At 42.1% G+C, this 22,678-nt stretch overlaps 1 non-coding gene across 1 annotated transcript; it reads right to left on the reverse strand.

The window, feature by feature from the left end:
• Nucleotides 1-22,301: 22,301 nt before the first annotated feature.
• On the reverse strand, nucleotides 22,302-22,374 carry trnak-uuu (transfer RNA lysine (anticodon UUU)). Its single transcript has one exon. It is a non-coding gene; the product is annotated as a tRNA-Lys (tRNA).
• Nucleotides 22,375-22,678: the final 304 nt, after the last annotated feature.

The raw sequence follows: 22,678 nt of genomic DNA on the forward strand, positions 1-22,678 counted from the left end.
ATCTCAGCTTTTGCGCTGCTCGGATGCTGCCTGCCCTGCTTTGTTCATCCAGCTTCACATTTTGTTATCTCGGATTCTTCAGCATCTGCAGTTCCCATTATCTCTGATACAGAGTCCATGATCGGGTTCATTCACCATATAAGCGCTTTGTAAACCCAGCGACTGTCATCTCCTCACCATCTCTAAAATTAACCATTTGATGATTGGAGCAGAACCAGGTGTCAAGTGATTCTCTTCAGGCATTCCTCTCTAATAACGGTTTTGTGACAATTTGTGGCTCAGTGGAAAATTGAATCAATGTTCTACAAGACCATCCGGCTATAATAAATACAAACAGGTGGAGGACATTTGGCTCTTCAACCCCATGCCACTGTTCAATAAGACAATGTGCAGTGCCACAGTCCTGATGTCCAATTATCTGTCCTTTACCAGAAAACTTCATCTCCCAACTAAACAGCAAACTGTCTCTCTCTGCCTACACTTTACAGAAGGATGCCAGCCCCCACAGCTGGCTGCCACTAGGAGTTTGAAAGACGACCAAGAGAGGGGAGAAATCTCTCCTTTGCTCCATCCTATATTGGTGCTCCTTACCCCACTTTCCTGCACGGGTACAGCTCCAATAACACACACAAAACCTGACGGAATCCAGGGCAAAGCATCCCGCTTGATTGGCACCGCATCCACACACACGTACTCCCTCCACCACCAATGCTCAGTCACGTCAGTGTGTCTCGCGGACAAGATGCACTGCACAAATACACTAAACATTCTTAGACAGAAACATCCAAACTCACAAATGCTTCCATCAACAAGGACCAGGGTCACAGATACATGGGGTCACCGCCTCTGGAAGTGAACTATTAACAAGCAAATCTCCATGAGTGCAATGCATTTCTGATGTGAAAAAAGTGAAGAAGGAGGGAAGGGATGAAATCAAAATGGAGTTGGGTGGAAAGAAATCACTCCGCCCTCGCTGTCGCCCAAATCTCCAGAAAATTTCATCAGCATTGGTGGACTCTGCGAGCTCTCTTTTCACGGAAACACAAGCTCGAACAGTGCAAGCCACAGAGTCTGACCTCACGTCAAACTCATCTCGTACGTGGAAAGGGCCATTTCCCTGGTTCTGCCAACAAATTTTCCTCCTGAATTAAATTGTCTCTCTTGCTTCGAGGAGGTATTTTTTAGTGGCCATATTCAGTTACAGTCAGCAGTGACCGAAAGGGTGACAGAAAGTTTAAAAACAGGACTGACTGTCTCCGATAAGGCATCACTAGTGCAGTATCTCCAATCGGAGGCGGTTCATGACATCCACATTATCCACGTGGCTTCATGGGCGTTGTTCTAACTTGGACCTGGTGAGAATAAGGGCCCAAAGGTGAATTCTACTGGAAGCAATGGGTGCCACCACCCTGTCTTCCGTCAGTAACTTCAACTGGAGTTTGTGATCTGTTACTACTGAAATTTCCAGTCCATTATGTAACTGGTGGCATTTCCTCACACCGACGTTGACACCCAAACCTTCCTTCACTACCTGGAAATATCTCTGTTCAACATCAGACAATGTCCAGGAAGCATACACCACCGCATGTTCCTCTCCATTGGTCCACCTGTGAGCCAACACTCCCCTAATAACATCTGCGGAGGCATCGCTTGTCAGCTGTACTTCTCACTTCGGATCATGGTCAGCCAACATCTCAGATGAGAAAACTTGCTTTGCCACATCCCTCAATATACCAACGCTGACCCTTTTACAAACAGCAGGTGAAAGGGTGCCCAGGTGGAGGCAAGGCTAAGTATGAATTTTCCCGCATAACTCAATCATTCAAAGAAAATCCACCGTTCTGGGACAGACGTTGAAGATGGGGCTCATTTGAATGACCTCACTTTATACTCCAAACTGTTGTAAAACAGTTCTTTTGACACTGTCACCCAAGTAGGTCACTCCGGGCGCCTGGGACACATTTTTTTTTCGTCTGAGGCTTACACCCGCCTGGGAACATTATTCAAACGTTACAACAAATTTTCCAAGGGCTCTTTATTGGATTTCCCGATTATAAGGATGTTATCAGGATGAAAGGCAACCTGGGGTAGAACTTGTAAAATGTTTTCCGTGATCCATTGGAAAAGGGGACAGCCTGATGATCCCAAAATTGCAGTCTCACACTTCAGCATATACCCTCATGTGTCATCATTGTGATGTACTTCTGGAAATCCTTATCCAGTCACATCCAGGTGTGATCTATTTGCAGCTTTCAAATGGATAGCCCCCAATCCCCACGTCAACACCACCTCGCCGACTTTACATCCTAGTCCTCTGCGCTGACAGTTGGGTATTTATTCTGCTGTAAGGAGCAGTTTACCATTTGCTTAAAATCCATGTCAGAGCTCACAAATGGTACAAGCTGTGCTGACCATTCCACAAAATGTACTGATGTTTCCTTCACTGCCCATTTTCCCGATGCCCGCCTCTACTTTTGCCAGCAAGCCAAATTGCACTCTGCGGGCCTTTCAAAATTGTGGAATTCTTTCCTGGTCAACATGTATGGAGCCTTTGCCCCTTTAAATAGTCCCAAACCCTTCTGGAAAATCTGTATATTTCACCAGGACATCACGGAGGCTGCCATTTTCCATTCAAACAACATTGAGCCAGTACCATGCATAATTTTCAACCAATTCCACCATAACAGGTAAAGGTCTAGATATCTTACTGCCATCAGTGTCACTGCATCACATTCATCTGCAATGGTTCCCCAGCCTGTGTTCTCAGTCTGGCAGGGGTTTTGTGCAAACCTGAGGTTTGGACCTCACAGCGAAACTAGGTAAACACAGGTTCGGCAAGCACATAAACAGCTGTGTCAGTGTCGACTTCCCTGGGAAATGGGTGAAAATTAAACAAACATCAATGTTAATCTGTTCTGATTTGAACATCACGAAGCAAGTTCATTGTTCCAACTGAGATGTAGGGAGTGTACTCTGCTGGACACTGCACAACTGTAGATAAATATCACATTCTTTCCACATCAACGACGCAGTCTTCACCAGCAATGTCAACTGAGAGATGAAGCCAGAAATGCACACTCCAACACCAAGGCCACTGTTACCAGCCAATGTTCTTCTGCACAAACATTGAGACTCAGCAACAACATTCAAGAAATTTAGTTTTTCAATAGAAGATTGATTCAATGGTCAATTACAAAATAAGACAAATATAACTCACAACAGTAGGCGACTGCTTCACCCTTTCAGGCTGCGCTAACATTAATGAGGGTCATGGCTGATCCAACTACCCTTGTATAAACTTTCCTGCTGTTCCAAATGTGCCTCGAATCCTCAACTAATCAAAAAACTGTCTCTTTCAGCCTTTGAACCACAAAGAGATCCTACCGACAAAAATCACTGTGACAAGGACTTGTCGTGGCAATTTCTGACTGAAGAAATACCTCTTCATTTTACATTTAAATAGACGCCCCTTTCTCCATGTCCTGCATGGGTACTGCTCCGAACAACACTCAAGAAGCTTGACAGCAGCACACATCCGCAAACATTCAGTTCCAAAACTGCAATGCTGAGTAGCAGCACTGTGTACCATCTGCAACGTGCACTGCTCAAATTCACCAACCATCCTCAGACAACATTTCCAAACCCAAGACAACAACCATTTTGAAGAAAAAGGCCAGCAGATGCATGTGAACATTACTCGCTGCAAGTTCCCCTGCAAGACACTCATCATCCTGACTTGGAATTACAGCACCTGTCGTTCAGTGTCGCTGAGTCCAAATTCTGGAATTCCTTCCCGAAGGGCAATTTAGGTTAGTCAACATCCCAAAGGTCGAGTAGGCACAGACAACAAATGCTGACGCACTGCAACGTTTGTATTATTGCACAAAGGAAATGAGCTGACCTGTTAATTTGTGCTCATGAAATCTATTGAAACTAATTGTGGGTTTACATTCCGCCCATGACTGCTCTCTTTCATTCCAGTTCACATTTCTAATCAATGGCAATTCACATCAATGCAATGCATCTGTTTGACACAGAAATAACTTCACAAATGCCAGTACTTCATCACTAATCACTCTACATTTACATGAGCACAATGCACTGGTTTTGACCAACCAGATCAAAACCAGTCCAAATAGTGAGGAGAATCACTAGTTTATTTTATTTTTAAACGATGCGAGCGAACATTCTCCAGGCAAGTGCTGTTTTCTGCCGTCGCCACTGAAATAACTGCACACAGGTCATTATCCCGTCCCCAAAGCCCTTCAGTTACACGTGCAAACAACTTGGCCTTCATCCAGTTTTCTCAGAGCCAGCCCTCTGAGCTCACAACCAGACTGAACAGAACCTCTCACATTCCTGTTTCTTGTTTCAGACAAGGGTCAGTGATTGAACCAGGTTAACAGAAACGTTCAGGGAATTCGTGTTCTGCGACGTCTACGTGGCTGACCTGCTTCCTATCACTACACTACCCATTTGGCATTCTATCACCTACACAAATAGACACTTACATGTCTGTCATAATTTCACCCTCGCCAGCTTGCACCTTACTAACATGGTGCCCGAAATCTTTACCCATCGCACAACTTACGGCTACAACACTGCAAAATCAGAATTACTCTGTGCATTCTCAGGCAGTTCCAGCAAGGGAGCAGCTGTCAGAATGGTTCGGCATTCCTGGGGGTGCCATGATTGCAATCTCCTCGCACAAACCGAGAGCTGCCTTCCTTCATCACAAAGGAAGGGGCCGAATGGCAAACTGTGTGCGTTTCGCACTCACGGCAAAATCTGTCCGTGCTCTGTGTGATTTCAAAGTTAATGATGAAGAATGGTACAGAATACCTTTCCTGCAAGCTTTTGTACATTGCTCTGAATTTCGAAAATACTTCAAAACTAGACTTTTAACATTTAACTTTATTTCTTCTTTTTACTTCATTCTCAGCTGGACTGAAATGTTTTACGATTTATATCTGTTTTTGCATTTTCTTATTGTGTTTCCAAGATTTTGTGCCGAGGTATATTTGTACTCAGGTGACTCTCGGAATGGCGATATTATACTCTTTTTCACTGTGCCCCGGGGTTTGTGTGTTTGAATAAACGTGACAATAAAATCTAATACGAATTGTGAGGAAAGTAGAGACATTTTATTCAGCAAAATAGATTCTATTGCGTAGTAATCGTCAGAGGAAAATGATTAATTAGCTGCTTTTTCAGATTACTGCAACGAATGTAATTAGTCATTCAAGCAAATTCATTGTCCCACTGGACATTTTTCTTCCAAATTAATTCAGGTTTTGTGGACGATATTAGTTTATTTCAGCGGGCAGAATCATTGACTTCACAGGAACAGGCAGACCTGACTGGGACAGTATGAAATACACAGCAATCTTACAGATCGCTCGCATTTACTACACAATACTTGCAGCTGTTGGCATTGTTGGTGAGCGCTTCTATCAAGTTATGTCTTTTGTGAAGCCTGTGTAACTTTAATCTCATTCTTTATTGAAATTTGACTTAAATTCTGCAGCTGTGCTCTTTTCAAATCAAAGCTTTCAGAGGTATTTCAGCAGTACTTCACTTTTATGCCTGTTTCCGTCTAGACGGTGATGTAGCTTTGTTCAGAAATGTTTTACAGGCATTCACCTGCGAGGCTGAGTCAGCATGTATTCCCCATCCAGAGTTACACTTTGAGAAGGTGGTAGTGAGCTGTCTTCTCAAACAATTGTGGATATTTGGTGTAAGCGCACCTACATGGAATCACACAGTAATACAGCACAGAAACAGAGATTTCGGTCTAACATTTCCGTGCTGGCCAGGTTTCCTAAACTGAACCCCTCCCGTTTGCCTGCATTTGGTGCATTTTCCCGAAAATTATCCACTCCGTGTAGATGCCCAAACATCGGTTAACCTATCCAGCAACTCGGAAAGAAAGATTTGTTTCCAATTCAGGGTGGTCCGTGGCTTGACGGGAACTTACAAAGCGCTGTCATTCTGAAACACATGCCGCTTCTAGACAGAGTTATGGCTGTGAGGTTGAGAGGTTCTCTCTGAGTAGACTTCGTGAGTTACCGTAACACGTCTCGTAGATTAAACACAATCACGTTCCTGAACGACAGAGAGAGACACACAAAATGTTTGTGCATGTGACGGCCATTAAGTGTGTTGGTATATCTGAAAATTAAGGCAAATTGTTACAGATACTGGGTATCTGCAATAACAAAGAAAATCTTGTATATACGATGCAGTTCGGACAGTTTCTGTGGAGAGAGAAAGAAATGTTACGTTTTCTCGTCTGGTCTGACTTTTCTTCAGAGTTTTCCAAGGCCCTGGATGGCTTCAGGCTTCTGGCGTGTTGTTGGAGCAGCGCCCATTCAGGCAAGTGGGGACTGTACCATCATTCTCCTGAGTTATGCCTGGCAGAAAGTGGAAGTTTTCGGTGAGTAAGGAAGGGAGCTTTTTGCTACAGGATTGGTAATCTCTGACACGCTGTTGTAGCCACTATACTTAAGTGACTAATCCAAGGCAGCTTTAGATCAAAAGTAACCTCCAGGAAGCTGATAACGGTAATTCTGAGATGGCAATATCACTGAAAATCAAAAGGTAATGGTTAGAACATCAATTGTTGGGGATGGAAATTGTGTGGATCAACTGTTATTTACTGCTTCGAGCCACAGAGTCACAAAGCACAGAAACAAACATTTCATTCCAACCAGCCCATGCCAAACATCATCCCAAATTAAACTAGTCCCACCGACCTGCCCCTCACACATGCCCGTCTCAACCTATTCTGATCATCTACTTTTTCAACTTTCTTCTACACTTTGTAACTGAACCTGCATTCACCACTTCCTCGTGAAGTTCATTCCACACTTGAACTATCCTCTGAGGAAAATAAATGCCCCTCGTGTCTTTTTTTAAATCTTCCTCCTTTCACCTTCAATATCTGCTCGCAGTTTGAAAATCTTCCATTCTCAGGAAAATATACCAACCATTAATTCTCTCTGTAACCCTCATTAATTCAAAAATTTCTGTCATATCATCTCTCATACTCCTATGCCCCATTCAATGCTAACATTATGAATAGGTGCATGACCAGGAGAGTCCACTCATCGAATCTGCTTTACCATTAGATCGTGGCTGATATATTGCTTCATCCCATTTTTCTGCATTGTCCCCATAACCCTTGATCCCCTTACGTACCATGAACTGATCTATCTGTCCATCTGAGGAACGGTCACTGGGCCTGAAAGGGTAACTCTGTTTTTCTCCTTCTCAGATGCTGCCGGACCTGCTGAGCATTTCTGGCAAATTTGTTTTTGTTCCTGATTTACACCATCCGCACATCTTTGGTTTTATATTTCTGCCTGGCTCAGTTATACATACATTCACTGAGTTGGTCTTCAAGGACTTCTGCACCAACGAGTTCGTCACTTTCACCATCCACTGGCTGAAGAAATACTGCTCAACTCAGCTCTAAACATTGGTTCCTTCACACTGAGGCATGATCCTTGTCTCATAGCCTTCACACAAGTGAAACCATCTTCTCCACAGCCACTCTATCCAAGCCTGCCAGGGTTCTCTATGTTACTGTCAGAGACCCGTCGTCCTTCCATCTAATACACACACAGATTACTCAACTACACTTCATCTAACAAACCTTTCAAAATCACAATCATTCTTATAAGCCTCCTATGAACCCTTCCGAGGTCCAACACATCCTTCATTTCACTTGGGCTCCGATCTGCTCTCAATATCTTGAGTGAGATGTTGAATGTCTCTGAATAAGAACATGAAACTAATGAGTATACGAAACTTTCAATTTCGTTACAATTTCCACGAACATCACAATAAGTTCATTTTTGTCTGATGATTGCAATAATTGTCTCGTAACTGCTAATATTGAAATATATATTTTCTGACTCCTCGTATTGAGTGGCATTGTATTGTAATCCTATTCTTTTGCTTGATTGTTTTGCAAAGTGCAGTGATTCGCAGAAGGTGTAAAATATTGTCCTGCATTCTCAAACACAACAGCACAAACTCCTGTCAATCTGAACCCATTAAAACCGAAAGAACTGCGAAAGTTGTAAACCAGAGACAAACGTAGGAGTTACTGGAAATGCTCAGCATGTCTGGCATCATCTGTGGAGAGAAATTAGTTGACGTTTCAGGTCGAGTAGCCCTTCCACAGAGCTGCCTCAGTTCTGGAGCAAGTTAAGATCCCCAGCCAGGGAATTCATAAGTTGCCTGACCTCCTTCCAACCAAGACACGGATGGCCAAAACTGGTTCATGCTTGGCTGAGGAATAACTTGGTTTCTGTAGTAGGAAAGTCAACCAAATGTTTTGACATTTATAACCTTGCAGACTGTATTGACAAGGTAACAGCCTGAGCGAGTAAACTAATAGCCCTCTGGCAAACAACCAGCTGCAGATGTTGATGCAGAGCCAGTTGGATAAGGACACCGTTGAATATGCTGACGGAAGAATTCCAGCTGATTTAATGTCTGAATCAATCACAAGTAGATTGTAATTTGGTTAACATTTCCGATGCTCGTAGCTCGACATTTTGAATTCGTCAGCGTTTCTTTTTGAATATCTGTAAATACAACCTTTACAAAAGTGATCAGTATAGAGATTCCACTAAAAATACCCTGGGCAGGACAGCTCAGTAAGTAAGGGAGGGCGACTACTCTGCTGGCAGATAGCATTGAATTGCAGAAGCTGCAGTCAGCAATATTGGGATCGGCTTCAATACAGCATGCATTGTGAAAGCGCCAATGATCGCGATAACATTGTCCAGGAAACATCATGAGATCATGGAACACCTAGAGTGGTCCATCAGGATGTCTGTCACTGACGATGCAGTCACATGATTGATTGGTTTGGGTGTGTATGTCAGTAATGAATAACAAGATTGATCTGTAATTGCCCAGGGTGGGACAAAATAAAAGCAGAAATGTTCATGTCTTTTCTTTGTTCAGTGAAGAAGCTTCTGACCCCAAATGTTTCTTCCCAAATGGGTAACATTATTAACTCTTTGATGCTGAAATGCAATTCAGGTGTTGAGTGATTTATTTAGTCATTCCGCCTCAACAACGCTGTTCATTTCGCTCTAGGAAATTTAACCTCACTGACACAAGTTATCTGAACACTAATTTCTACATTCAAACTGAAATCTGAGTCATGACTAGTCATTTGTTTCATTCATGTGTGGGATGTGAGCATCACTGACTGGACCATCAGTTATTGCACACCCCGAAATATTCTAAACCAAATTGTGTTGAGCTGCCTTCTTAAAGCGCGTTGACCCACAACATAGTGAGGAGGAAATTCCAGGATTTTGGCCCAGCAACAGTGGGATAACGGTGATGAGTTTCCAAGTCAGGATGGTGAGTGGCTGGGACGGGAACTGGGAGGATGTTACGATATTTCCTATGCCCTCGTCTTTTACAACGGGTGTGCTGGTAAATTTGGAAGGCGCCATTTCAGGACCTTGAGTGAATTTCTGCAGCCACTCTTGTTAGTGCATTCTGGTGCTACTGAGTGTTCGTGGTGGAGAAGTGGACGTTTTTTTATTGTAGATGTGGTGCCATCCAAGCAACCTACAATCACTCCTTCTCATTTCAGATTTACTGATTTAATGAGGAATACACTTAATGATTCTAATTTGCTGCTCTGCTTCGTCATCTCTTCCCTCTCTCTTTCTTGATCAACACCCCTACAGACTTGTAACTGGCCTAAATAATGTGGGGGCCTGTTCATTTACAGAATAATCCAACAACCTCAACCAAATATTAACACATTTCAGTTCACTTTAGAAACTATGTTTTGACGTGTCTGCTCATGTGCAAAGATTGTAATTAGGTACATTGATGTAAAGTACATTGTCCTTATTGCCATTTTGATCTGTTTTTGATTTTTCTCTCAACTACCCGTTTCAAAAGCATGAAATATCTATTAAACATTTTGGGGAACCTGTCAGCACAACATACTTGCATGAAAATATTTCTTTCATTTTGACTGTAATCATCATTTATTTATTTTTCACGCTTTTCTATTGGTTCCAAGCTTTTTTTAAATTTCATTATGGTTTGCTTGAGACAATAATTCCATGCTAATTTATCATCATGTGCCGTGTAATTGAGTTCATGAATTTAGCTTATATATTTGCGGTGACTCACAAACATATACAACTAACCTGTTTTCTGTGACTCTCATGAAAAAGAGCTAGACCATTTTTATTTTTCTTACAGTTAATTTCGTGGGAATTGTGATTCTGAATCAAGGCAATTGTGGGCTCTCAACATGCATCACACGCTATATGCTGGCAAAGTCTACAGCAGATTTACTTCTCGTCATCCGTAATGGCTTACTAAGCAGAATTAACAATTTTTTTTTCCCCATTACTTTCTTATCCATCACTCCTGTGTGTGCCCTGAGGCTTGTTCTGTACATGGCAGCCATGGACTGTTCAGTTTGGTTCACAGTTGCTTTCACATTTGATCGCTTTGTAGCGATTTGTTGCCAGAAGCTAAGAACAAGGTACTGCAAGAAGAAAACTGCACTTGTGGTTATAATAACTGTAAGTCTAGTTGGCTCTTTGCGGTCTATTCCTTGCTATTTTATAGACACTCCTGCATTCGTTATTGACAATGTACCATGGTTTTGTATCGCAAGATCAGACTATTATACATCATTATTTTGGAAAGTGTACGTTTGGATTGACACTGTAATTATACCGTTGCTTCCAATAGTAATGATCTTGGTGTTCAAAGCTCTAACTGTCAGGCGTATAACAACAGCCAACCATATTCGCTGTCGTCTCCAACTTCGGGGACATGGACAGAATTATTCTGCTCCAGAGGTGGCAAACCGGAGAAAATCCATCATCTTACTCTTTGCATTGCCTGCCAATTTCATCCTGTTATGTTTGCCGTATATCATACACTCTTTAATCTGGCAAGAAGTAAACTATAATTATGATGACAAGACTTTTAATGATCCAATATTTGTCTTTCAAGAAACTGGATTCATGTTACGGTTTCTGAATTCATGCACTAACACCTGTATATACGCTCTAACACAGACTCAATTCAGGGAGGAGTTAATCAATGGAGCGAAATATCCGTTTGCTCGAATGGGTAAACTGTGCAAACAGGTATGCAGGTCGGACCTCCACTTGAAGGTGCATTTCCAGTCATAAAACAGCATCTCCACATTGATTGGTCCTGAGTAATTTCGCTGGCAGCATGAAATGAAAAGGCACCCATCTCCTCAGAGATTCTCGTTCATCAAATTGGAAATGCTCTGCTATGCTGAAAAGAATGGATCTGAAATTCGAACACTATCTCACTGAGCTTGACGATCTGTAAAAGGTCTTGCTCCTCAAAAGCCTGAGCGTTTGTGTTTCATGTGAAGATTTTTTTCCTACTCCTGATCCATTTATAGTTTTGCTTTCTCTCATTAATAAATTTATGGTCATGTGCAGAAAGGACAGTAGCAGTCGAATGTGAATATGTTCATTGGTTACCATGGCAAAAGAAAATGCAAAGGTTAACGTTCAGACTTTCCAGACTGCTTTCTGTCAGGGTTCTGATTTGGCCGGTGTTAACAGCAGCTGGAATTGTAACATGCAATACCCAAAAATATTTTCCACGAGTCCCGTCAGCCTCTGGCATTGCTTTCGAAGAACAACCTGTCTGGCTGATGACATTGTTGCATTCCATCACTCACCAGCCACCTTTCAAACTATCGCATTCCTGCATCACCTGTATTCGGTGTGACTTACATTTTGTTCCTAAAGTTGATAGGAAATAGCAGCTCAATTTTCAGGTCTTTTCTACAACTTTGACCTTTCATTTTTGCATTCACTCAAGTATTTCAGGGTACATGATGTGATAATGTCCATTTCCTAACCATATCTCAGCAACTCCATGAAAATTGACAGTCAGCACCAAGATTCAATGTGAAAGGAATACTGAGAATTGACACTAACTATGAAGACAGTTCTTGACCAACAACACTCAAGGATCTTGAGAGCGGCCCTCTTGATTGGCGCCACATCCACAAGGATCACACTCCCTCGACCAGCAACTCTCAGTCGCAGCAGTGTGTACCATCTGCAGGATGCACTGCAGAAATTCACCAAAGATCCTCAGACAGCACCTTCCAGAAACACAAACGCTTACATTTCGAAGGAAAAGGCCATCAAATAAATGTCAGCATCACTCACTGCAAGTTTCCCTCCCAAACACTCATCATCATTACTTGGAGTTACAGCAGCATTCTGTCAGGGTCACTGCATCCAAATCCCTGAATTACCTCCCGAAGGGCAATTTGGTTTGGCCGACATCACATGGACAAGAAGGCAACTCACCACCACCTTCCCAAATGGCAAATAGGCACAGGCAACAAATGCTGACCCAACTGCAGCGTTTGTATCATTGCCCACAGAGCATGAGCTGACCTGTTACTTTGCGCTCATGAAATCAATTACAACTAGTTGCGAATCAAATGCCTCCCATGACTGTTCTGTTTCATTCCAGTTCAGACTTCTCATCAATTGCATTTCACAACACTGCAATGCGTCAGTTTGATGCAGAAATATATTCTCAGAGGCCACGACCCCATCATTGATCATGTATATTTATATGTGCACTATACACTGGTTTTGACCAATCAGATCAAAGCGACTCCAAATAGGAGAATCATCAGTTTATTTGATTTTGAAATGAAACAAGCAAATATTCATCAGACAAGTCCTGTTTACTCCAGTCACCGCTAAAATAACTGTGCACAGGCCAAAGCCTCATTACCAAGTCCCTGCGTTTACATGTGCAAAGAACTTGGCATTGGTCCATGTTCCTCAGGGCCAGCCCTCAGAGTGAACAGAACCTCTCACACTCACATTTATATCTGCAGCAAGGGCTCCCTGATTGGATCTGGTAACCAGCCTCAACCAGGGATCTCAAATTCTATCATGTTTCCTGACTGACCTGGTACCAATCACAACACAGTCCATTTGGAATTCTCACAATTCCCCACATGGCACGCTGCGTACCTGGTACATTAGCACCCTAAGCACCTTCTATCCTACTGATATGGTGCCCTAAATCGGTAATCATATTATTACAAAACTAAAAACTCAAGCGTAATCTCAGCACGAATAGACAGGTCTCGCCAGGCAACATCTGTCATCATGACTCGGCATTCCTGGCGGTACGATGAATGGAATCTCCTCAAATAAATGAAGAGCTCCCCTCTTACATCAGGAAGAAAGGGGCCGAATGGCAGACTGTGTGGCTTTCCCACTCACCGTAAAATCTGTCTGAGTTCCGTTGATTTGAAAGCTAATATTGAAGAATGGTACAGGATAGCATTCTTGCAAACTCTTCTGCAATGTTCTGTCTTTCGAACATATTTCAACACTAGTCATGGAACATCTATTTCTTTTTTTCATACACAGCAAGACTGTAACGTTTTGCCTTTTTTCTCTGTTTCCTCATTCCCCTATTTTGTTTCGAAGGTTTTATACCGAGGTACATTTGTGCATAAGGTGGTGCTCGGAATGGCGATATTATACTCTTCTCACTGTGCTCATGTGTTTCTGTACTTGTATAAACGTGACAATAAAATCTAATACGAATTGTGAGGAAATTTTATTCAGCAAAATAGATTCTACTGCGTAGTAATCCTCGGAGGAAAATGCTTAATTTGCTGCTTGTTCAGATTACTGCAACGAATGTAATTAGTCATTCAAGCAAATTCATTGTCCCACTGGTCATTTATCTTCCAAATACATTGAGGTTGTGTGGATGATATTGGTGTATTTCAGCGGGCAGAATCATTGACTCCACAGGAACAGCAGACCTGACTGGGACAGTATGAAATACACAGCAATCTTACAGATCGCTCGCATTTACGACCCAATACTTGCAGCCGTCGGCATTGTTGGTGAGTGCGTCAATAAAGTTATTTTTTTTTATATACCTATTTAATTCTACGATCATTCTTTGATGAAATTTCACTTACTTTCTGCAGCTTTGATCTTTTCCAAGCTAATCTTTCCTTGGTGTTCCACCATGTGTTCATTCTTATTGTTGTTTCCTTCTGCGTGGAGATGCAGGTTTGTTTCTCGATGTTTTCGAGGTATTTAACTGCAACACAGAGCAGGCTTAGTCAGCATTTATTCCCCATCCAGAGTTACATTTTGGGAAGGTTGTAGTGAGCTGTCTTCTCAAGCCATTGCAGATGTTTGGTGTAAGCCACCCAAGTGTAATCAGAGAATCATACAGCACGGTCTAACCTGCACATGCCAATCAGGTCGCCCAATCTGAACTACTGCCATTTGCCTGCATTTGGCCCATTTTCTGCTAAAACTTTCCTTTCTGTGTCGATGTCCAAACGTCTTTTAACCTATCCAGCAACACTGAAGGAAAGATGTGTGCCCAAGCCAGAGGCTTGATTTGAACTTCCAGATGGTTCATTCCCGTACAAATGCTGCTCCTATAGACAGTCGTGGCTGTGAGGTTGAGAGATGCTATCAGAGGAGACTTGGTGAGTTGCCACACTATGTCCAGTACATTTATCACACTGCTGTTCCTGAACAATAATGAAGGGAAACAGAATGTTTGTGGATGTGATGTCTATCAAGTAGACTGTTACATCTTAGATTAAAGGCAAACTGTTCCAGATGCTGGATATTTGCAATAGAAAATGAGAATCTTGCATAAATTGGGCACTACTGGAATTACTCTGGAGAGAGAAAGAAAAGTTCTGATTTTTCATCCAGTATAGCTTTTCATCAGAGTTTTTCATGGTCCTGGACGGTTTCAAACTTATTGGGTGCTGTTGGAGCTGAACACACACAGGCAAGTGGGGACTGTATCATCATATTCATGCATTCTACTTTGTAGGTGGTGGGCAGGTTTTGGTGAGTAAGGGAGTGGGGTGGGGTGTGGTTTGTTGGAGCATTCGTAACCTCTGACATGCTGCTGTTACAACATTACTGATGTGGATAATCCAGGGTAGTTCGGGTTAACAATAATACCCAGGAAGTTGATAGTGGTCGTTTCTGTGATGGCAATATCAAAGGGTGATGGGCAGAACATCGGTTTTTATAGGTGGCAATTGTGTGTAGTAAACGTGATTTACAACTTTGCGCCATAAAGTCATATCGCACAGAAATGAACATTTCAGGCCAACCAGTCAACGCCAAATATCATCCCAATCTAAACTGGGCCCACCTGCCTGCTCCTGTCCAATCTCCCCCCAAATCTTTTCTCATCAACTACTTATCAAACCATCTTTTAAACATTGTAACTCTATCTGCATCCACCACTTCCTCAGGAGGTTCTTTCCAGACTCGAACCACGCTCGGAAAAAAACTGTCCTTCGTCTCTTTTCTAATTCTTTCTTTTCTTATCTTATAGATGTGCCCCAGTCTTAAATTCTTCCATTCTCAGGAAAACCCATTTTCCATTAACTCTATCTGTACCCCTCATTAATTTATAAATTTCTATATCATCTCTCAACCTCCTACGCACCATTGAATAACACCACTAAGAATGGGTGCATGATGAGGAGATTCCGCCCACTGAATCGAATACACCATTCGATCAAGGTTGATATATTACTTAATTTCGTTGGCCTACATTGCCCCCGTAATCCGAGATACCGTTACTGATAAAGAACCAACGCATCAGTCTGTGCCAGTTCTGACGAACGGTCACCAGACCCGAAGCGTGAAATCTTTTCTTCCTTCACAGATCGAGCCGGACCTGGTGAGGCACGATTCTTGGCTCATAGCCTTCACTTCTAGTGCAAACATCTTCTCCACATCCACTCTATCCAAGCCTGTCAGGGTTCTCTCAGTTTCAATCGGAGACCCCTCATCCTCCCATCAAATACACAACCAGAGTGCACAACTGCACCTCATATGACAAGCCTTTCATCCACCGGAGCATTCTTATAAATGTCCACTGAACCCTTCCGAGTCCAACTCATCTTTCCTTTCACTTGAATTAACAAGTGGTCACAATATCATGAGTAAAGTGATAAATGTCCGCAAATTATAACATGACACGAACGAGTAAATTTAACTTACACTTACATCACATGTTGGAGGTAATTTCAATTTCCGCATAGTTAAACTAGTTAAAACTGAAGGAACTGCGAATGCTGTAAACAAGAGTCAAAAACAGAAATTGCTCGAAAAGCTGCAGCACGTCTGTCAGCATCTGTGGTGACAAATCAGATTTAACGTTTCAGGTCGGGTGACCCTTCATCAGAGCTTCCTCAGGTCTGGAGAAAGCTCGGATTCCCGGTCAGCAAATTCATAAACTGTGAGGTCCACCAAAATAACCTCATTCCAATCACTGATGTCAAGGTGTTGAGCTGGGCGAACACAGCAGGTCAAGAAGCATCTCAGTAGCACAAAAGCAGATAATTCGGGCCTAGACCCTTTATCAGAGACCCTTAATCATTCCAGTCTCTGCAAGGATGACCGAAAGTGGGTTCTGCTTGAACGAGAAATTATTTGTTTTGTGCAATATTAAAGTAAACAATCAGCTCGGACAATTGCACATTTGCAGACAGAATACACAAGGTAACAGGCCAAGAGACTGCACTAACGGCCGGTTGCAAACAACCAGCTAAAGAAGTTGTTGCAGAGTCAGTTACATAGGGACACCGTTGAGCGCGCTGATAAAAGAACTCCAGCTGATTTAAAGTCTGAGACCAATCACAAGTAGGTTGTGCTTTGGATAATATTTCCGATGCTCATAATTCTATAATTTGAATTCGTCATTTTTATTTCAATATTTATACGTAAATAACCTTTAAAAACCACATTGAACAGTAAAGAGATTTCATTAAAAATCCCCTGGACACGAAAGTTTCGTCACTAACAGGAGGGCCATCACCTTGCTGGCACACAGGGCTGAATTCCAGGTGCTGAAGTCAGCAATATTCGAATATGTCCAGGAAACATTGTGAGATCATGGAACACCGAAGAGTCGCATGAGGATGTCCGTCAAGATCCAAACAGTCACATGAGTAATTGCATTGATGTGTATACAAGTAATGTATGATAAGATCCATCTGTAATTGCCAAAGGTGGACAAATTAAATGTATAAATGTTTTTCCTGTGTTCTCTGAAGAAGCTTCTCGACCACTACATGATTCTTCCCACATGTGCAACATTAGTACCAATTTGATACTGAAATGGAATCGAAGTCTTCAGTGATTTATTCAATCATTCTGCCTCAACAACAGACTTCATTTTACTCTGTGAAATTTAAGCTCACTTACACAAGATATCTTAACACTAAATCATATTTTCAAACGGAAATCTGAGTCATGACTCGGCATCTGTTTCATTCATGTGTGGAATGTGAGCATCACTGACTGGACCAGCATTTATTCTTGTCCCATAACTGTCCTGCAGGAAGTTGTGGTTAGCTGCCCTCTTGAATAAATGCATCCACCTGCTTCGAGTTTATACACAATATCCTGAGGAGGGGAATCCAGGATTCTGACCAGGGACAGTGAGGTAACAGTGATGAATTTCCAAGATAGGATGGTGAGTATGTGGGAGGGGAATTTGAAGGGTCTTTCCATGCATTGGCTGCAACTGTCCTGTGACATCGAAATCATCGTGAATTCGGAAGATGCTGTGTTTGGACGTTCAGTGAAATTCTGCTGCGGATAGTACTGACTGTGAGTGACTGAGTGTTAGTGGTGGATGGAGTGTATACTCTTTGTTGTGGATATGGTGCCATTCAAGCACCCCGTAAACACTCCTTCCAATGTCAAAGTTACTGATCGGGCGACGTTCGACATTTAACAAGTAACGATTCTCACATGCTCCAGTCGCTTATCGTATCCTCCCCGACTCTTCCTTGATCGACACCCCTGCAGATGTGTGACTAGAATAAGTGAGAACATGTAGTGACCCGTTCACTAACAGACCAGTCCAACGACCTAAACCACATATTCAGTTCCCCTGAGAAAATATTTATCACCGTGTCTGCTCACGGATTAAGTTCATGATTGGTTACATCGATACAACGTACCTTGTCCTTCATGCCATTTTGATGTGATTTGTTTTTGGGGTCCATTACCATTTTGAAAAGCATTAAATATCTATCAAACATTTTAGTGAATATGTCAGTATAACATACTTGTGTTAAAATATTTCATTCATGTTTGCTTTTAGTCTTCATTTATTTAATTATTTCTTCTGTTTGTCTGTCGGTTCAAAGCTTATCGTTATTTCATAATGGTTTGCTTGAGTCAAGAAATCCATTGTAAGTTTTCACCATGCAATTCAGTTAACATATTTGCTTGCACAATTAATGCGATTTAACAAGAAATTGGAACTGCTCTGTTGGCTGTGACTGTCATCATGAAAATCAGTAACATTTTTAATTTATCTCACAGTTAATTTAGTGGGAATTGTGATCGTCAATCGAGGCAATTGTGGGCTCTTTACATGCATCACACGCTATTTGTTGGCAATGTCTGCAGCAGATCTTCTTCTCGTCATCCTTCATGTCTTACTGGACAGAATTAACAACCTTTCTTTCCCCATTACTTTCTTGCCCATCACTCCTGTTTGTGCCCTGAGGCTTGTTCGGTACTTGGCAGCCATAGACTGTTCCGTTTGGTTCACAGTTGCTTTCACATTTGATCGTTTTGTAGCAATGTTTTGCCAAAGGCTTAGAGCAAGATATTGTAATAAAAGAACTGCATTGGTGGTTATAGTAACTGTGAGTATGGTTGGCTGTTTTTGCTCAATTATTTGGCATTTTGTATTCACTCCTGCATTTGTTATTGACAATGTGCCATGGTGTTGTATCGTAATATCAGAATATTATACATCATAATTTTGGAAAGCGTATGCTTGCATTGACATTATAATGACACCGTTACTTCCGATCATATTGATATCGGTGTTCAATGCTCTGACTATCAGACATATTGTAAGAGCTAACCGCATTCGTTGCCGACTCCATATTCATGGAAATGGACAGAATAATATGGATTCAGAGGTGCTAAGCCGGAGAAAATCCATCATCTTGCTCTTTGCCCTGTCTACCAATTTTATCCTGTTGTGGATGCCAGATGTCGTACGTGCTTTTTTCTGGCGAGAAGTAAACTATAATTATGCAGACAAGACTTTAAATGATCCAATAATTGTCTTTCAAGAAATTGGATTCATGTCACGGCTTCTGAATTCGTGCACCAACACCTGCACCTACGCTCTAATGCAGACTAAATTCAGGGAGGAGTTAATCAATGGTGTAAAGTATCCATTTACTCAATTGTTGAACTATGCAAACAGGTATGCAGGTCGCACCTCTGTTTGAAGAAGCATTTCCAGCCTTACAACATCTGGTTTGAATGAACGAGTGCCACTTCCCTGGCTGCAAGCAATAAAAAGAAGCATGTGCCCTCAGAATTGGAAAGGAACCTCTTGTCCACTTAAAATGGAAGTAATCCATTGTGACAACAAAAGTCAATAATTTCAACTTCGAATAACATTTCCCTGAGATTTATTATCTGTGAAGAATGCTGCTGGTCAAAAGGTTTTGTGTTTCATGATAACAACTTTCCCAATTTCTAATGTATTTGAACAATTTATATTTTCACATCTATAGGTTTATATTCTTGTGATGAAACGACAGTGGCAGCCTCATTTGAATTTGTTCAATGATTAACTAACATGACAACTAAATGCAAACATTAAACTTAATTCTTCCAAGCAGATTTCACACTGAATCTGATTTGACCAGTATTATTAGCAGCTGGGACCAAAGCATGAGATAGTCAAAAGTGTTTTCTACTATTCACGTTCAGTCTCTGGCAGTGATTTTAAAACAAGCAATTTATCTGATTGTCCCTGAAATTGAGCATCATCGCCGACCATCGATCATTGAAACGAATGCATTGCTAAATGTCCAAAACATCTTCAATGTGTTTGCTTTTATATATTTTCTTTTTCATCTTGTTATAAGTTAGAAGTTGATGTTTCAGTTCCTGTCTACATTTGCGACATTTTACTTTCACTTTATTAGAACATAGAACATTACAGCATAGAACAGGCCCTTCAGCCATCGATGTTGCGCCGACCTGTGAACTAATCTAAGCCCCTCCCCCTACACTATCCAATTCCTCTCCATCTGCTTATCAATTAAAGAATATTTCAATGCCCCGAATGTGGCTGAGTTAACTTCATTGACAGGCAGAGTGTTCCATGCCCTCACCACTCTCTGAGTAAAGAGCCTGCCTCTGACATCTGTCTTAAATCTATCACCCCTCAATTTGTAGCTATGCCGCCTTGTACGGCTAAAGTCATCATCCTCGGAAAAAGAATCTCATTGCCCACCCTTCGTAATCCTCTCATCATTTTGTATGACTCTATTGGAATCCCACTTAGCCTCCTTCTCTCCAATGAGAACAGACCCAAGTCCCTCAGCCTTTCTTCATCAGGCCTAACCTCCAGAACAGCCAACATTCTGCTAAATCTCCTCTGAACCTTTAGCAATGCTTCCACATCCTCCCTGTAATGGGGCGACCAGAACTGCACGCAGTATTTCAAATGAGGCCGCACTAAAGTTTTGTACAGTTCCAGCACGACATCACGGCTCCGGAACTCAACCCCTCTACCAATAAAACCGAACACACTGTAAGCATTCTTCACAGCACTATCAACCAGGGTGGCAACTTTCAGGGATCAATGTACATGGGCACTAGGATCCCTCTGCACGTCCACACTACCATGAACCTTTCCATTGACACGGTGTTCCGCCTTCCTATTATTCCTTCCAAAGTGAATCACCTTACATTTATCCGTATTCAACTCCATTTGCCACCTATTGACACAATGTTGCTGTTTATCCAAGTCTCCCTGCACCCTGAAACATTCTTCCACACTGTCCACCACTCCACCGACTCCAGTGTCATCTGCAAACTTACTAACACATCCACCTATGCCTGCATCCAAGTCATTTACAAAATGACAAACAGCAGTGGTCACAAAACAGATCCTTGAGGCACACCACTGGTGACCTGACTCCACGCTGAATATTTTCCATCAACCACCACTCATTGTCTTCTTACAGAAAGCCAGTTTCTAATCCAAACTGCTACATCTCCCTCAATCCCGTGCCTCTCTATTTGTTTTTCCTATAGCCTACTGTGTCGAAACTCATCAAATGCTTCACTGAAGTCCATGTACACCACATCAACTGCCCTTCTCTCAACCACATGCTTTGTCACCTTCTCAAAAAACTCAATGAAGTTTGTGAGACACGACCTGCCCTAGATGAATCAATGCTGACTATCTCCAATCATATTGTTGCTTGCTAGATGATTCTAAATCTTATCACTTATAATCCTTTTCAAACCTTTTCTGACACCAGACGTAAGGCTCACAGGTCTATACTTACCTCTGACATCCCTACTGCCCTTCTTGAACAAGGGCACAAAATTTGCAATCCTCCAGTCCTCTGGTACTAAACCTGTAGACAATGAGGACTCAAAGATCAAGTCCGAAAGGCTCCGCCACCTCTTCCCTCGCTTCCCAGATAATTCTCAGGCAAAATCCCATCCGGACCAGGGGATATATCTACATTCACATCTTCTAGAATTGATAACAACTCCTCCTTATTCACCTTAATCCTTTCAATTCTAGGCGCCCGTATCTCAGTCATCTCCTCCACAATATTCTCCTGTTCCTCAGTGAAAACACATGAGAAATAATCAATTAGCACCTCTCCAATCTCCACAGGGTCCACACACAACTTCCCACTTCTGTCTTTGACTGGCCCTATTCCTACACTAGTCATCCTCTTATTCCTCACATACCAATAGAAAGCTTGAGGGTTCTCCTTTATTCAACCTGCCAATGTGTGCTCATGTCCCCTCCTTGCTCTGCCTAACTCTCTCTTTAAATCCTTCCTAGCTAATCTGTAACTCTCCATCTCCTCATCTGAACCATCTTGTCTCATAGTCATATAAGCGTCTCTCTTCCACTTAACAACAGATGCAGTTTCATAAGTAAACCACGATGCCCTTACCTTATTGCTTCCTGCCAAACTGACAGGGACATACCTATCAAGGACATGCAATATCTGTTCCTTAAACCTGCTACACATTTCGATTGTCCCCATCCCCAATAATGCAAAGTGGTGACATATGAAAGATTCAATCTCAGCGTTCTTTATATACTTCGAATCCAAGCTTGTTTAAACATTCTAAGGATATTTGGTAAGTACAATCCTGATTTAAAAGCAACGCCTGAACAGGGACATGAATCCTGGAGCCTCAGATTAAAAGTCTGACGCTCTGCCGACTGAGCTATCCGGGCTCCCTCAATTCTCCTTATTTCCGGCCAAACAAAGCACAACCTACATGGTGGGTGGATACCTACCTCATCGGATATGAGCAACTCCCTTAACACTGACACCGAGCTCTAAAATACACTGAGAATGAAATACTTAGCACTGACACTAAATCTGAAGGAAATTCTTGATTACTGAGGTATGTTGCGAATGAAATTCTGATCTACCCAGCATATGATGAATGAAAACTATCCAAAGTCCGCTTGGGAACCCGGCAGCCCTTTGGTATCAATGTGGATTTCACAAGCTTCAAAATCTCCACTCCTGCTA

The sequence above is a fragment of the Stegostoma tigrinum genome, chromosome 46 (genome assembly GCF_030684315.1).
Source record: "Stegostoma tigrinum isolate sSteTig4 chromosome 46, sSteTig4.hap1, whole genome shotgun sequence".
NCBI classification, from domain to species: Eukaryota; Metazoa; Chordata; class Chondrichthyes; order Orectolobiformes; family Stegostomatidae; genus Stegostoma; species Stegostoma tigrinum.